This window comes from Gracilinanus agilis, chromosome 5 (assembly GCF_016433145.1).
Source record: "Gracilinanus agilis isolate LMUSP501 chromosome 5, AgileGrace, whole genome shotgun sequence".
NCBI lineage: Eukaryota > Metazoa > Chordata > Mammalia > Didelphimorphia > Didelphidae > Gracilinanus > Gracilinanus agilis.
Genome location: NC_058134.1, coordinates 30,539,700 through 30,558,460, shown reverse-complemented (window position 1 = coordinate 30,558,460; position 18,761 = coordinate 30,539,700).

Below are 18,761 nucleotides of genomic sequence, written 5' to 3'. Positions count from 1 at the left end.
AGTCAATACTGTGTATTGGCTCCAAGGCAGAAGAGTGGTAAGGGTAGGCAATGGGGGTCAAGTGACTTGCCCAGGGTCACACAGCTGGGAAGTGTCTGAGGTCAGATTTGAACCTAGGACCTCCTGTCTCTAGGCTGGGCTCTCAATCCACTGAGCTACCCAGCTGACTCCTATTATTGATTTTTTAAACCAAGTCTCCTCCAGTTTTTTTAAATCCTTACTTTCCATTTTAGAAACAATACTGTATATTGGCTCCAAGGCAAAAAAAGTTGGCAATGTGGGTTAAGTGACAAGCCCAGTGTCGCACAGATAGGAAGTACCTGAGGACAAATTTGAACCCAGGATCTAGTTCTCAATCCACTGAGCCACCTAGCTGCCCAGTCTCCTTCAGTTTTCAAACAATCTTTGTCATAAATTAGCTCAGCATGAGGCAGTACCATAGCAGCTTAAATGTACCCTGGTGGAATCAAAGACTGCAAAAAGTCACTGGTACATCAATCACCATTTTTTCCCAACACCATTCATGTATTTTCTTGATAATGAGTTAGAAATCTTGGGCATGGCCTCCTCCAATTTGTGATGATGGCATGCTGAACCCAGACTGTAGTTTAATAAACAACAAATACATACATGTATATGTATGCAAGGTTTTGTGAGAGGCTACAAAGGAAAGGATGCCCTAAAGAGTAAAATGCTTACTGTATCAAAATCTGCCCTGAAGAGGCGAGAGTACAAAGGCATTTAGAGTGTATTGATCATGGAATTTGGAAGCAAGCAGGCCCAGGTTCAAATCTCATTTTGGGTATTTTTTAGCTATGTGACCCTGAGCAAGTCTCCTTATTCCATTAGAGCTTCCTCATCAGCTAAGAAGTGATAATAAAACCATCTAGTTCAGAGAGTTATTGTGAGGATCAAATGAGAATGTCTTTAAAGAACTTTATAAACCTTAAAGCATTATGTATGTGTTAGCTATTTTTCTCAATAATAGATAATGTTGTTACTATGTAGCTATGTTATTATATTAATATAACAGTTAAATAATGGTTATTATTACTACATAATTATTTATAATATATTAATATAACAGTTATTATTATTATTATTCAGAAACCCCGAGGCACCATAAAAATATGTGAGTTATTATTTTGGGGATATTTTTTATTCATTTCAAGTAACATTTATTAGGTACTCATTTATATGCTGGGACCTAAAGATATCAGTAAAATAGTCCCTGGCCTCAAGGAGCTTCCAATCTATTTTGATAAGTACTAGATTTCTTGGTGTGAAATCTTTCTGTATTGATGCAATGGGTAGCTCCTCCAAGCCTTCTTGGCTTATGTCAATATATTTTCTATTGAATTATGTTCATTATGTATTCTAGGTACTTCTTGGCTTATGTCAAGCTAGAATCCTATTAAGAGGCTCCATCCTTCCCACCAAGGATCTTCCTTCTATGGTATATATACCTGGAGATATATATATATATATATATGTATATATATATATACATACATATATATATATAATTATTGTCCAGATATATATCTGGAAAATAATTTGAGGTGGCCAACGTGCCATCTGAGCTCCTCATCTATGGTCTCTTATCCTTGCTGCATACTTGGTTCACATCTTTTGCTGACAGCTAGCATTCATATATCAACAGGAATAAAATGGTTTGTACCTAGTGCTAGGCTGGCAAAGGAGTGAGAGAGACACACACAAAGCACTGATTACAGAAAATAGTTAGATTTAAGTCCAAATCCTGTCTTTGACCATAGTGATCGTGTGACCCAAGGCAAGTCACTAAACTTATCTGTCCTCCAGGTAACTGTGGAAGATTTGAAATTGCAGAGACAGTAGCGACCAACAGTATCTTCTTAGAGAATTTTTGACATTTGGATTAAGGTTTAAGATGTGATCGAATTTGGATTCTAGTGCAGCAGTTCTCAAAGTGAGATCTAGGATACCTTTTCAGGGGGTTTATGAGGTTTAAACTATTTTTATAACAGTGTAAAGATGTTTTAATTTCTAATGAATAAATATCAATAATTATAACCTATATAAACAAGTGGTTTGGAGGGAATGTCAAAAATAAGGGGTTCTGAGACCAAAAAGTTTGAGAAACACTGGGCCAGGGAAATGAGCACTAGCTCTGGAGTCAGAAGAGAGATGTTCAAATCCTAACATTTTCACTCTGTCAGTGGTTCCCAAACTTTTTTGGCCTACAGCCCCCTTTCCAGAAAAAATATTACTTAGCGCCCCGTCACATACTATCACTGCCCCTTATTGTTATTCACTGCCTGCAAATGCACCTGTGGCCATCACTGTCCCCCTGGATTGATGCAGCACCCACCAGGGGGCGGTGGCACCCACTTTGGGAATCACTGGTCTATGTGGTCTTGGGCAAATCAAATGGACTCTTAGTTTCTTCATCTATAAGATGAGAAAATTGGACTTTAGGATCTCTGAGATCCATGTCAGTTCTAGATTATTTATGGTAAATTCTAGCGCCACCCCCAGCTCTCTAGAGGAGTAGAGAAATTGGGGTTTGTATGTGTGTGGAGGGTTTCAATTTCATAAGGAGGCAATAGCCAAAAGGGTGCCACCAGTTGTTTTTCTCTGTCTGACATTTTTATGGCCCTGCTGGAGGATGTGAAATAGATTGTGGCCACCAGCTAAAATTTAAGAACACTTCTTGTGATTCGTAGCTAAATTCTCTTCCTTTGGGACCATAAATCTGCACAAAGGAAGAATCCTTTTCCACCTAAAACAACAACAAGCTTAAGATGTACTTAGAAGTAAGAAGGGTTTTAAAAATTCCTAGGAGCTACCAAAAATCTGGTGTCATGGCTCATCTGTAATCTCAGCTATCAGGCTGATCTCCTGAGCTTGTGCAATCTGAGCTGTAAAGGAATCAGCCCTTCAGGCATCTTTGTAATGTACAAAGGGGTCCAGCAGTACCATACCTCAAAGAATATTACAGTGTTGTAATCATTTGAGCAATTTGGTATTGGTTAAGAAATAGAAAGGTTGATCAGTTAGAAGGATAACAAAAGGATTCATGATCTGCCAGAAACTGCTGAGAAAACTGGAAAGCAATCAGGCGGAAATTGGGTATTGACCAACATCTCATACACCAAGAAAAATTTCAAGTAGATGCAAAACTTAAACATAAAAGGTGAGATCATAATTAGATATATATGCCTAAACCTATCTAGATCTATCTATCTATCTATCTATCTATCTATCTATCTATCTATCTATCTATCTATCTATCTCAGATTAAAAATTATAGGAATAGGAGTCATTCCCCAATAGAAAAAATGGTCAAAGAACATGAATAGGTAAATTTCAAAAGCTAAAATCCAAGTTATTGACAACTATATTAAAAAAGTGCTCTAAGTCACTAACAATCAGAGAAGTACAATTTAAAGTAACTCTGAGATATACCTCTCACCCATCAGACTGACAAAGATGACAAAAGATGAAAAGGACACATGATGAAGGACCTAGAGGAAAATGGACATACTGATGCATTGTTAGTAGACTTGTGAATTTTTCCAGCTTTTTGGGCCCACAATTTGGAAATATACCCCCAAACTCATTAAACTCTGCATATGCCCTTTTATCCAGTGATAACATTACTAGGAATGTACTCCAAAGAGATCAAAGAAAAAGGAAGAGGGCCCATTATTTAAAAATATTTATAGCAGCTCTTTTTGTAGCAGCAAAAAAAAATAAATAAAAGGAAAAAAGTGAAGAGAGCGCCTATTTATTGGGAAATAGCCAAACCAATTATGGCATGTGATTATAATGGAATATTATTATACAATAAGAAATAATGAAATAGAGAGTTTCAGAGGAAACTGAGATGACCTATATAAAGGGAGGAAAAAACAACAATTTATTCAATGATAGCAACATAAAAAAGAAAGATAAATTTGAAAGATTTTAGAATTCTGATCAACATATTGACAAAGCATGATTTCAGGGTTCCAAAGGATTCTACTACTCCCCACTGCTGATGGACCCAGAAGGAGACAGATGTACATTTTTGGATATGGCTTAGTGGGGGGAATTTGCTCCCCTTGACTATGCCTATCTGCTACGAAGGCTTTCTTTTGCTTTGTTCACTGTGGAGTGGAGAATGGGAAGGAGACAAAAGAAGTGCTTGTTAATTGAAAAGTAATAATATAATTAAAATAAAAAAGATCGAAGCGATTCTGTTTTAGGGATGAATTATAGACAACTTGAAACTCAGCCAAGATCATTTTTCTTTTTCTTGAACATAAAATGACAATTGTCAGAATCCTGTGGATTTGACAGCATCAGGTATTTTTTGTTTGTTTATTTGTTTGTTTTTAGTAATTGAAAAAAAGTGCCTGCAGAACTACTAAAAGGGAAGGAGTTATACATTTGTTACTAGATTTCATTCATATTAAAAATGTCATAATTTAAGGGCATTTGAACAACTAACTATCCATGTTCTTATTCTAGTACATTTGACTTTAAAATGATGTGCATTTTGGGACAGCTAGGTGCCTCAGTGGAGTGAGAGCCAAGCCTAGAGATCAGAGGTTCTGGGTTCAAATCTGACCTCAGGCACATCCTGGCTGGGTGATCCAGGGCAAGTCATTTAATCCCCACCGCCTAGCCCTTACTGCTCTTCTGCCTTGGAATCAATACAGAGTATTGATTTTAAGAGGGGAGAAAAAGGTTTTAATGAAAAAAAAGTTATGTGTATTTTTGCTTCCTCAGATTCATGGGAGAATGTCAGTTTGATCTTTGATGGGGGTGGATGGAGTGAGGCATTGAATTCCTTCTATCAAGGCATGAGAATAGAAGTTGCCTGCTAGTAGGGATAGTTTCATTCTTTGCATTTCTGTTCCCAGCATTGAAGTCTAGTGTCTGGCACATAGTAGGTGCTTAACAGAAGTTTATAAATTAATTAAAGGCACATAACAACTTATTAGTTAGTAAAAGTCTTGCCAAAAGTCAGGGAGCTGGAAAATATGATGTGTGGGATTGGAAGCCAGGTCTTCCTGCTTCTGTGTTTAGTCTGCTGTCCCTACCGGCTTTCCTCTCTAACCTTACTGATCAATTCTCCCTCTTAATGCATGGTCACTCCTCTACCTTACCTACAGAACCATCCATTCTTTTCTTCTCATTCAACAAGCATTTAGTGCTTACTCTGTGCCAGGCACTGGGTTTGGTGCTGTGGACAACACAAAGACAAAAATGAATGTCTCTGTCCTCCAGGAACTTACATTCCATTCTCCAAGAACTCCTGCTGGACTTCTCTTTGGAAATCAGAGGAACCCACTAAAATTACCCAGAAAGCCAAACCAAACCAAAAAAAGAAGTGAAAAGACAATAGAGTTTGCTGTGGTGACTAGAACTGCTGCCTCGGGACACAGAGCTAGCAGGAAAATTATTTTGCATGAAGTTATCTATTAACAAACTTAGAAGCTTTCTGCTTTCTCCAGGACTTTGCCAAATCAGAAGCTTTATTGTTTTCACTAATTTCCCTCCTTGTTTGACAGGGTTGACATGGTGAAAAGGGTACATTGTACAACTTTCTGTAACAGTCAACTGAAAAAAAAATCCACTTAGATTGTTCCGTCTTGTTTTTACAACACTTACATTCCTGGTGTATCCCTTCTGTGTGTACTCTACCAGTCATCCTTCACAACAAAAAAATCCCTCCCCAAAACCAACACCCAGGAACCAGCCTCCCTCCGGCAAAACTAAGCAACTCATCCGAAAAAATCTGGCATTATCATGGGTCTCGTTCCAAACCCCTGGCTCCCCAACATTGTGGAGAAGAGGGAAGGACAGAGCCAAGCCTGGCCATTGTAATTTGGCATCGTTCAGCTTTGATTGTTTCGTCATTGTTGCGGTTATTTTCATTTCCAGTGTTGGAGTCACTGAACATAATGTTTTCCTGGTCTGGCTCTTCTGGCACCATTCATCACTTTGGTCGCAGAAATGGTCTGTTTGCATCTTAGAAAAATCTTTCTCTTTCCTCTGGAGGCTCAGCTCAAATGTGTCTCCTCCTCTGTTCAGTATTCCTGAATGTGTCATTTCCTTTCCCATTGCCACAAGTATTCCTTACATATTTTTCTACAACTGGGTCCTGCCACCATCTTACCTAGCTTGGATTATACCCATTGCTGTACGCACTGTATCTCCTCTCCTCCTCCTTGGAAACTGTATGCTCCTGGTGGGCAATCAACAAGCATTTATGAAACCCTGATTAGGTGCCCGGCACGGCGCTAGGCACAGTGCTAAGCTTAGCTCTGCATCTGCAGAGAAAGGCAAACACAAGATCTCTGCCCTCAAGGATCTCACAGTAAATGGGGGAAACATCACACAGGCGATACTGCAGATACACACAAAGTCTACTTGTGAGTGAGAGGGACTGTCAGAGAGAAGGCACTGGCAGGGGGGCAATGACTTGGAAAGGTGGCATTCTGCCCGAGTCTGGAAAGCCCACGGGGAAGACAGGAGGTGGCGATGAGGAGGGAGAGGGAGCTAGGAATGGAGCACGGCAAGATGGGCAGATAGAAGGTCTGTCTGTGGGAAGAAGAGCAAGGAGGCCAGCACTGCTGGATTCTGGAGAACATGCAGGAGAAGGAGGGATGAGAAGATCGGACAGGTGGGAAGTAGGGCGTCAAAGGCTTTCTGAGCCAAACAGAGAATTTTATATTTAATCCTGGTGGTAGTAGGGAGCCACTGCAGTTTACTGAATGATGGTGGGAATGACAGGGTCATCAGACCTTTGCTAAAGAGAAGGGCCTGAGTGGGAAGAGACAAGGACAGCAGCAAGACCAACCACATCGTTATGACCATAGTCCAGGTGATCTATTTGTAGATGTATTTATAAATAGATATAATTCAGTGATGGTTAAAGCAACATTTGGCAAAAAAAATAGGGATCTAGGGAGCAAGAGAGTGAGAATGCCACTTAGGTCTGGAGTCTGGGTGATGCCCTCGATAGAAGGAAATTCAGAAAAAAGGGAGGCTTGGGGGGAAAAGAAAAGAGGGTCATTTTCTATTGTTTTTCATCCTTGGATCCTCAGGGCCTAGCAGGATGCTTTGTCCATTGTGGTCAATTAATAAATGTTCATGGAAATGATGGGCAACAGCTATGGAGTCCAAGGGCTTTGCTTTAAATCTTGCTATCTGTGTGACCTTGGGCAATTCACTTCCCCTTCTCAAAACTCAGTTTCCTCATGTGTAAAATGAAGGGCTTGGACTAGATGACCTCTGAGGTCTCTTCTATTTCTAAACCAAGGCATGTTAAAACAAACATAAGCCACACGACTGACAAAATAAATGACCTCCATCTCCTTCCCAAAGGCAGAGAGGCAAAGGGAAGGATATTTTTGTGCCCTAATGCTGACATTCTGCCTGATATTAAAATCACACAACAAATTCCACTCTGGAACAAAAATCTCCATTTCCAAACAGCCAGAATGTTTTAGATAGGGCCAAAGAACTGGGGTTCATTCTTAGCTAGGAGCCTAAATGTTAAGTTCAGTCTTTTCTTTACCATTCATCGATCCATCTATTTATTTATTTACACAGCTTTCCTAGCATGACCACAAGAGGAAGGCATACCAGTTAAAAACATCGTCTATTTGCCAGTAAATTGGCTTGTTAAGAATCATCCTGGCATTGACAAGGAAGGAAGGATAAGGCTGTTCTCTTTCTCTTTGCAGTGAGTCAGGGCTGGAGAGATTGAGAGGAGGAGGAGAACTGGCTACCACACACAGAATTTATGTGGAACATCCTCAGTTGGGGCTTCATTGAACTGTGGCAAATGGAAGATTCTTTGGGGGAAAATAGCTACCAGGAGGAGGGCTTGGGGGGAGTATGGCTGCCTACAACTCAAGAGTTGTTGGGAAATGGGGTGGTAGAAGCAAGATTTATAGGACCAGATACATACAGTTAAACAGATCTCCGACAATCTAGACCGTTGTGAGTTCTGATTTGAAAATCATGAAATAATGAAAATAATGTGGAAATATCTCACCTAGATCTCTTTTTCACGGAGTAGAGTCCTGACCCTGGACAATCAATAAGAACTAGGGTCAAAGCCTGCCTCAGATACTTACTAGCTGTGTGACCCTGGGCAAGTCACTTAACCTCTGTCTGCCTCAATTTCTTCATCTGTAAAATGAGGATAATAATAGCTGTTGTGATGATCAAATACGATCATATTTGTAAAGCACCTTATGATGCTTAAAGCACTACATAAATGCTAGTTATTATTGTAATTATTATTAATTATGCCTATTTTATCCTAAGGTAATGACTAGGTCAGTTCATTTAGTTTCTGGGTCACCACAATCTTTATCCTCATAAGAATGTAAGTTTCTTGCCTCAGAGGCTTAAAAGATAGACTATTGTCAGTAAGTCACACAACCTCTTTTGGCCTCAGTTTCCTAATCTGAAAAATGATGGGGGGAGTCTGGACTTGACTTTATGGTTTCTTATATCTCTAATGAACTTTTGGTTCTTTTTAAAAAAAAAACCCTTACCTCCCATCTTAGAATCAATACTGCGTATTGGTTCTAAGGCAGAAGAGAGGTAAGGGCTCAACAACGGGAATTAAATGACTTGCCCAGGGACACCCAGCCAGAAAGTGCTTGAGGCCAGATTTGAATCCAGGTCTTCCCGTCTTAGGCCTAGCTCTCAATCCACTGAGCTATCTAATTGTCCTGGTCCTTTGATTCTCAAAGGCAAGAAACTGTTTGATTTTGTCCTTTCATACCTAGCATAGCTAGGAGAGTTCCAGACCTGGAGTTAGAAAGACGTGTCTTTCTGAGTTCAAATCTAACCTCAGAGATTTTAATGTGACCCTGGACAAGTCATTTCATATTGTTTGCCTCAGTTTCCTCATCTGTCAAATGATCTGAAGTAGGGAATGGAAACGGCTCCAGCATCTTTATCAAGAAAATTCTAACTGGGGTCATGAAGAGTCAGACACGGCCAAAAAAATGACTGAAGAACCACATTCTTAGCACAGGGCATAGCTTGTGGACTGACAGGGAAACACCACTGAGTTATTAAAAAGTCTAGATGAGAAGGCAGACTCGCACTTGGCTACTGGAGTCTAGTAAGCAGTCAATATTGAGTCCACCAGTATACTTGCTTCAATAAGTCTTGAAAGAGAGCATAGCTGGCATGGTGGATGGATTGCTGAACTTGAGTCAAGAAGACCTGATTTCAAGTCCTGCTTAAGCCATTTACTAGCTGTGTGACCCTGGGCAAGTCATTTAACTTCCAATCTGTCTTCATCTGTAAAATGGGGATAATAATGGCATCTACTACAGAGTATTGTGGTGAGAATCAAAGGAGAGAATTCTGTATATGTAAAATATTTTGCACACCTTCCAATGCTCTGTAAATGTTAGCTATTATTATCAGGATTGTTCTTATCTCATTATGTGGTCTGTACCATTTTATGGTTTCCAGAGCATAGTAAATGATCTCATTTTATTGTAGGGGTTGGGTGTTTGCGTGTAGAATGGTGTTTGCCCACCCTGGTAGGCAGGGACCCTTCTGAAGATGCCTACTGCCTTTGAAGTTACCATGGTAAATACAAACCATGAAAGGAAGGTCTCCTTGGGCCCATGCCAATCTCTGTTATCATTTAGCTAACTTTAATCCTATTATCTTGGAGGTTTAAGGAGGCAAGAACAGCCTCCTATCCCAGGGAGGGAGGCATAAAGTATTACTGCCTGTCTAAGTAAGCCTGTTGAGCAACAGTAATAATGATTCCCTTGAACCACAGGGCTTATTATCCTGCCTTCATTTTCTCAAGGGGCTTTATGGGAATCACTCCCAAAGCTCTACCCAATGTATGTACTGATCTGACAGAGTAGATCATCCCCAAGAGGAAAGGTCTAGTTCAGGAGGGAAGGAGTCATCCCTCTCCCCAAAGGGCTTCAAGTAGAGCTGGATGGCCACTTATTGGGGATGCTACAGAGAGGACTCTTGTTTCGGTATGGGTGGAATGAGATGGCTTCAATTGTTATAGGACCACAGAATTAGAGCTAGAAGGTACCTTGGAGATCCTCTAGTCCAAAGATAATTTAAGAATTTAAGGTTTGTGGCCTCGGATAAGTCATTTAGCCATAATTTTAAAGCTAGAAAGAAACTTAGAGGCCACCTAGGCTCAAACTCCCATTTTACAGATGAGGAAACTAAGGCAGATAGCAAGTTAAATCACTTGCCCAAAGTCATACAGTAGTAAGTAATTATATTGATTTGCAGCCCTGTAAGGATCTCTTTCTATTGAGTTGGACACCACTGGACGTGTTTGGTCATTTTTTCAGTCATATTTGACTCTTCATGATCCCATTTGGTGTTTTCTTGGCAGAGATACTGGAGTGATTTGCTATTTCCTTCTCCAGCTCATTTGAAAGATGAAGAAATTGAGGCAAGCAGGGTAAAGTGACTTGCCTAGGATCACACAGATAGGAAGTGTCTGAGGCCAGATTTAAACTTGGGACTTCAGGTCAAGTGCTCTCTCTACTGTGCCACCTAGCTATCCCATCAATGGACTAGATGACTTCTCAGGTCTCCTTTAACTCTCTCCCTAAGGTCTGTTGGTTCTGGGTTCCAGGTCTTGGGAAAAGGAGATGGAAGAGAATTCACTGAGGAAGTGGGAAGAGGAGGGTGAGATTTATTTGCTGTGAGCACTTTGGTTGATTGTTCCATCACAAACTTCTTAAAGCCAGGGTCCCTCTGGAAAGTCCCTGGCAACCGTGTTAACCCCTTGGGCTCCAGTACTATTCCCAGGCAGTAGAATAGGCCAATTTTTAACTTTACCTCCTATCTGGGATCTCTGCTCCTGGACAGACTCAATGCCTACTTGTTTCCCAGGGTACATATTTTTTCAAAGTCTTCCAGGAGGTGCCAGAAGATGTCTCCTTTACTGGTCCAGCAATGAAAGCTCCTGCCTTTTTCGGTCACTTTGCTAGGGAGCTTCTGATTGGCTGCCAAGCCCTCAAATCCCTGGGCAGGGGGCAGAGATTTAGGAGGGATGCCAAAAAGCTGAAAGGAGTAACTTGCTCAAAGAATAAAGCCCCTCTGATTTCTGACTATCTTCCAGAGTGCTGGTAAGGAAAAGGGAGGGAACCCGGGAGACTCACGAAAAATGGCCCTTAGCCCAGCGAAGAACTTGGAGCCAGAGGGTTCCCTGGCCAAATGGGAGGACTGGCAAATAGACAAATGAAGGCTTTATTACTTGCTCTCATAAGCTCCATTAGAAATAAGAATTACCCTCCCCTTTTCCCCACAGAAGCCATATAGATCAAGAGCATCAAGCCAATGGGTGTGAAGGGAGCCCCCCGATAATTTATTTTCACATGAATCAAGTCGAGTTGAATTCTTCAAAGCCAGAGAGGTGGCTGATAAGCCCAGAAATCCCCAAAGTCAAGTAAATGATCCAATTGGTCTACCGGAGACAAAAGTTCAAGTGTGTTTGCGAGTCGATCTCCACAAAGAATCTGCATTCACAATTTATCCCAAAATAATTCACCGTGTAAATACTTTTAAAAACACAAAACAGTCCACCTTTCATAAGTCTAAGAAAAACTCCAAACGGTCCTGTTCCTACTCTTCTTACAGTGCTTAGCTCAAATAAGAAGGTCTGTCTGGGCTGGGGCGGAGGTGGAAGGAGGTTGGTTGGAGTGTGGGGAGAGCTAGAGCTGGGATGGACTGGTGTGAAACTGAGAAGGATGAAAATATGGAGAGATGGGCAGACAGAGAAACAAAGAAAGAGAAAAAGAGAGGGAGAGAGATATACAGATACAAAGAGACAGAATGAGACAGAGAGAGAAAGAGAGAGAGAGAAAGAGAGAAATAGAGAGAGAGAGAGAAATAGAGAGAGAAAGAGAGAGAGAGAGAGAAAGAGAGAGAGAGAGAGAGAGAGAGAGAGAGAGAGAGAGAGAGAGAGATTGTGAGAGAGAGAGAGAGAGAAAAGGAGAGAGATACACACACACAGAGGAGAAAGAAACATAGACCCAGGGACATAGACAGAGAGAGAACAGAGACACCGAGAGAGGGACAGAGAAAGAGAGACATTTATGGAGACAGAATAAGACAGAGAGAGAGAAAGAGAGAGACATAGACCCAGAGAGATGAACAAAGAGAGATATAGAGGAGAGAGATACTGAGACACAGAGAGATGGATGGAGAGAGGCAGAGAGAAAGGGAGATATAGAGACAGAGGGATGGACAGAGAAAGAGAGACATACATAGATAAAGTGTGAGACAGAGCAAAACAGAGAAAGGGAGAGACATAGACCCAGAGAGATGGACAGAAAAAAGAGAAAGAAACAGAGACACAGAAAATGACAGAGAGAGACAGAGAAACATACATAGACAAAGAGTGAGAGACAGAGAGAGAGAAAGAGAGAGATATGGACACAAGAGAGATGGGCAAAGAGACAAAGAACATAGATAGATGGACAGAGACAGAGAGACACAGAAAGATGGACAGAAAAAGAGAGATATACATAGATAAAGTGTGAGACAGACAGAGCAAAACAGAGAAAGAGACAGAGACCCAGTGAGATGGCCAGAGAGAATGAGAAAGATACAGAGACTCAGAGAAGGACAGAGAAAGAGGGAAATACATAGACAAAGATTGAGACAGATAAAGAGAGAGAGGTTTAGACACAGAGAGATGGACAGACAGAGAAAGAGAGATATGGGGACACAGAGATGGACAGAGAAAGAGAGACAGAGAGAGACAGGGAGACAGAGAGATGGATAGAGAAAGAAACAGAGACATGCATAGATACAGAGTGAGACAGAGACAAAAAAAATGGATAGCAGAGACAGAGACACAGAGAGACAAAGACAGATACTCACTTATCTAAGGAAGTTCTATTTCTTGGTGTGAGCACCATTCAATACCACTTCAGCTAAAACTATAGAAACTATATATAGATATATAACTAAATGTGATCCATATGTAGAATAGATAATGCAGATTAATATATAAAATATATGGATATATCCTGGGTTTTAAGTATATGTATAAGATATATAAAATAGTAAAAGAGGTAATTAGGTAAAATATTCTTTCCTTTGTAGAAAGGATAATAATAATAATAATTATTATTATTGTGATATAGAGTCATCACACAGGATTGAGTTATTTCCCAAAGAATGAGAAAAGTCTGAACTCTTTCTCTGTATTATGATGGCAACCCTCCATTATTGAATTTGGAATTTCTCTGCCACTCTCTTATCTTTAAAAGCCTGGGTTCAGGAACACTCCCTCTGCCCACACGTCACCTGAACCAGGCAGCAGATGCATTTCTGGTTGCCGTCTCCTAGCAGTTAAAGGACTGAAGTAGCCCATGTTTCCTCCTTATTCCCCCTCCACCACCCAGAAACACTCCTACAGGACGGTCAACTTTTCCACGATGTCTGAGCTGCAAAAAAATGAGCCAAGACAAACCTCAAAACACTGGGGGTGGGGGAGGGACGAAGAAAAACCATTTGGTGAGAGGCTCCATTTTTCTTAGATATGAAACTAGGGGTGGAGGGTTGGGTACCAGAGGGATGGGGAAGAGGCCAAAAAGTTTATTGCTTTAATTAAAGTCAATGCATGTAGGCTTTCTCTCCATGAATCATGTAGTTCTCTCATTGCTGTTTGCCACGGACTGCAAATAACTGGGAAAGGCCACAGGAGGGGCCTTGGTCTGGGGCCCCTTTGAAATCTCTGAATTGCCACAACATCTTGTAAACAAAATGTTCTTTCAAGTCGGCATCATATCCTCGACATGTTTGTGGCAAATTTATTTAACTGCAGCCAGATCGTTTTTCTTTAAGAAAGAAGATCAAGGCCCCAAATATCCCATTCCACTCCTACCCCTACTCCAGAACATCCTCTGGGCAAGTAAGAGCTGGGTGAGGTTCAGCAAGACATACTTTAGTTCCTTCTCCATCTGACAAATCATAGGCCACAGAATTAGACAGTTTAAATGCCCCAATTCATCAAATGGAGCTGGAAACAATCAGAAAAATTCTGCGAAGCAAAGGATCATAGAGCCTAAAGAGGAGAGATTTATGGGTGGCAGAGATCTTAGGGGCTATTGAATCCAGGCCTTTCATTACAGATGAGGAAACCAAGGCACAGAACATTTAATTGAGAGTTTACCCAAGCTTGCACAACTAGACAGTTTCTAAGGGAGGATGTGAAACCAAGTCTTCCTGACTCCAAGACATACTCTATCCATTATGCCATGTTGCTTCTCAATATGGAAAACCATTTTTTTTTCAGGCTGGTAAGCCAGTTATAAACTTCTTCCATGCTATGCTATATTGTTGTGGTCAGAGCATATATGATGATGATGATGATGGTGAAATGATAATTAATCTTGATATGGTGGCTTTTTGCCCAGAGACCCCAAATCAGGTCCCAAGTCCTAAAAAAGAACATGGCCCAGTCATATAAACGAGAGCAGGGCAAAAGCTTTGGATGATCCATGTGTTCTATTGGTATCCTCACTGTATCAAAAGAAATATGGGAAGGACTCCAACACATGGGCTGGACCCAGTAAGAGGATTTATGGGAGAAAAAAGGATGAGCAGCCCAGGATGAGCAGGGTTGCCTTTTCACTTTACCAAAGTACCACTTGGTCATAAGGATCATCAGCCTACATCCAGCTAGAGGGTCCTCCAATTTTTCTGAATTTCCTGGTGGCACCTTGAAGACCCTCCTACTCATATTTACAACTTGGATTTTTCTGGGAAAAGGGACTTTTCATTTGTGTGCATTTATCGGCCCATGAAAATAGGGCTCTTGGAGGGGGTAGGCAGAGAAAAAGACAGGATTTTCCCCCTTAGACTACTGCCTATTTGTGCAAATTAAAAAAAGAAATAAACAACCCATAAACGATATAAGACATACAACGAAAGCTCCCAAATGGGCTTCATCAATTCACAGCCCAAGGGACATGGGAGACATCAGGCACTGAAGTTCCTGGGGTGAGAGCTATCAGGGACTTCAGTGATCATCTAGTCCAACCCGCTTATCTTTCAGATGCTGGAAGAGAGGCCTAGAGACTTTCCATGACTTGCCCAAGATCTCCCAGGTTCACAGTGTTTGGTACAATAAAACGAATGACAAGAACTGAGGCAAAGACCAGGGATGGAAACTCAGATCCATTTCTTATTCTATCTGTATTCCTTGGGAAGTCACTTTCCACTTGAAGCTTCATTTTGATTCTTTATCTATAAAATGGGGCCTAGGGAAAGGGGGAAATGTTGGATGAAGTCACCTCAAAGGTCACTTCTGGTCTTTTTTCTAAATCCTGTGATCCAGCCTTCCTCCCCCCCGCCCCTTGTCTCTCTGTTGTCTCACCTTCCTTCTTCTCTCATTAATCTCAAGTTTCACTTAGGGTCAAAAAAGAGTCTCATATCCACTATTGTTAAAAGACATTCTCCCTCCCCCCTGGGGTGTGCTTTCCTGGCATTTGCAGCCTATGAATTATAGCTTTTTCATGGAAATGCTAGAACAGGGTTTTGGGAAAATGTGCATTTCTATTGAAAAAACTATTCACACTGAAGGATTTAATAATGTAAAAACGAGGAGCATATGTGAAATCTATCAAGGAGACAGCTTCTGTCTGGTTACTCCTTGCATTTTAGAGCAAAGAAAATCATGAGGCAAAGGGCTAGGTGGTGTCCAAAGGGGTGTCCAGGGAGCTCCATGGCCACTTGACTAATGCTTCACTAACCCAATCTAAGGAGTCTTCTTTAGATGACTTCTCCATGCAGGGTGGCACCAGCTACAGGGGATACAACCACAGAGTGACCCAAAGGTCCTTGGCCTCAAGGAGCTTATAGCCTCCTGACATTATATAGCCTGCCCCCAAGTCTAAGTGCAGCTTTAAACTTCATTGTCCAAACCTATCCTAAGACTTTTGGAATGCCCTGAGTTTAAACAGAAAAGTAGAGGACATGGTTCATCTGAGGAGGGGGAAACAATGACAGCTGGCAAGAATAAGAAATGGTTCCCAAAGGAGACCATCCCAATAATATCTACCCAGCACTCTAGCATCGTGACATAATTCAATGATTATCTAGTGCCATGAGATTTTCAGTACCCGTTTTTTAACTAGTTTCTCCAGCAGATGTAATAAATTGGCTTTTCTTGATATCTGGTTTTTATGACATTGGCCAAAACAGAAGATCTCCTGAGTTTTTGTCCTGTGAGTCTTCAAGGCTTCTTGCCTAGGATTCATTAAGGAACATTATTGTAAAGACTGGTATCTCTTTAAGGGATGCTCTTTTTTTTCCTCCCTATTTCTTTTTTTTTTGAGAAACATGTCTTTAAGACCATTCACAAACCCAAGATAATAGAGTCTCATAGATCTGTGGCTCTGTGAAAGATATGTGATTTACTAAATGAGGGGGAGGGGATCTCCCAATATGGGAAATCTCTCCATCAATACAAATGGCCTATCGCTCAAGAGGTCATCCAATTCGACATCTTTATTTTAAAGATAAGGAAACTAAGGATTCAGAAAAATGAAATCATTTATCCAATGTGGCATAGGGAGTAGACTTCTGGGAGAGCCAAGAGTCAAACAAAGTTCCTTTAACCCCTAAAGCAAGACTTCTTCCACAGCATTTGGCTATTTCATCTAAAAAAGACCAATCTGATGGAATACTATTGTGCTCAAAGGAATAAAGAACTGGAGGAATTCCATGTGAACTGGAAAGACCTCCGGGAACTGATGCAGAGTGAAAGGAGCAGAGCCAGGAGAACATTGTACACAGAGACGGATACACTGTGGTAAAATCGAATGTAATGGATGTCTGTACTAGAAGCAATGCAATGATCCAGGACAGCTCTGAGGGATTTATGGAAAAGAACACTACCCACATTCAGAGAAAGAACTGCGGGAGCAGAAACACATAAAAAAAACATTTGTTTGATGACATGGGTCGATAGGGACATGATTGGGGATGTAGACTCTAAATCAGGGGTCGGCAACGTATGGTTCTTTCTTTCTTTCTTTTTTTTTTAACTCTTAACTTCTGTGTATTGACTCATAGGTGGAAGAGTAGTAAGGGTGGGTAGATATGGCTCTTTCTGCAGGAGCCATAAAGTCCATTTTTTTTTCAGGCGCTGTTACAGGAGTGGCACTGTGAGCACTGGACGGCTCTCACGAAATTACATTTTAAAAAATGTGGCATTTATGACTCTCACAGCCAAAAAGGTTGCCAACCCCTGCTCTAAATGATCACCCTGGAGCAAATATCAATAATATGGAAATAGGTCTTGATCAATGACATATATAAAACCCAGTGGAATTGCTCGTTGGCTACGGGGGGGGGGGATGGAAAGAGGGGAGGGAAAGAACATGAATCATGCAACCATGGAAAAATAGCCTAAATTAATTATTTAAATGAAATTAAAAAATAAAATAAAAATAAAAAAGACCAACCACCCCAGGTTCTAAGACTTCTGTATGGATTGTTCTCCTTGGAATCAGGCAGTCTGGTTATATACTACCCTGGAGACCAAATAAAGATAGTTTGACTCACTACTCAAGGGAAAAATCATTTGGGAAGTCAATAAAATATCCCAGTCAACTTTGTGAACTGTTGGCCCTCAAATATACCTTCCAAATATGACCCAAATGAGAAAAAGAAAAAAAATGCTTTTCCTCAGGAATCTTCTTAATATCTCATGGAACAGTGTGATCAGCTCCTGGGTCTGCTGCTTAGTCCCATGAATCCAAAGCACTATAGCTTTCCATTTAGTTACATCTGGGTTTCCAACAAAGAGAAATGGGGTGGGGAATCTCTGGTATGCTGTGGGTATTTCTTCATTTCCATTAGTCTCCTAATCCCTCAAGACATATTTATTTAGCTCCCGACAGGTGCCCCACACGGGGCTAACTTTAGCTTAAGCCAGCTCAAGCTGCAAGAAACAGGTGTTTAATACATGCCCTTTCCACCCCTGACCTGCCATCCCCCTGGACACCAAAGATCAAATGCCAACCAGGCCACTAAATTGTCCAGTTAATTAAAAAAAAAAAAAGGTCACAATTATCTAGAGGACTAAAGCTTGCAAAAGGCTTTACACGTATCGTCTCCTTACAACAGCTCCAAGAGGGAAGGCAAAATATGCGTTAGTGATTCCTTTTCTAGACTACAGATCAGAAATGTTCAGTGTTATTCCATGGTCACACAGCTAATAAGGGTCAGAGGTGGGACTCAGACCCAGATCCCCCTCCTTCGAGTCTGGAACTCTTCCCACTATATCAAACTGCTTTCCTAATGAAGAGCCGTTCATTTAACTACACCCTTGTAAAGTGACAAATTTCTGCCTCAGATTATTGGGGAGGGGGCACTTCCTAAGCCATTATAAATACTTACTGTGGTGACTGGTTGGGTGCTGAAACCCAAAGCAGGACCATTTCCTACCATGAGCACTGGGCAATTCTTTAACCTTTAGACTCGAGTTTTGTCCAAAAGCTACATTAACCACTCTCTCCTCCCATACATAGAGAGACTGTCTGCTCTACAGTGGAATAGGTCCAGGGGACAGAACTAGCCGTAGGGAAGGATTGTAGAGTGAATACCTAAATATCATGCCTACCCTCTCCATCAGAAGCTTCCTTACTGCACAGCCCTTTGCCTTGAACCATCAGGTAGGAAATGTGCCTTTCTTTCCTCCCCTCGACCCTCACCTATTACTCAGGGACTAATGATCA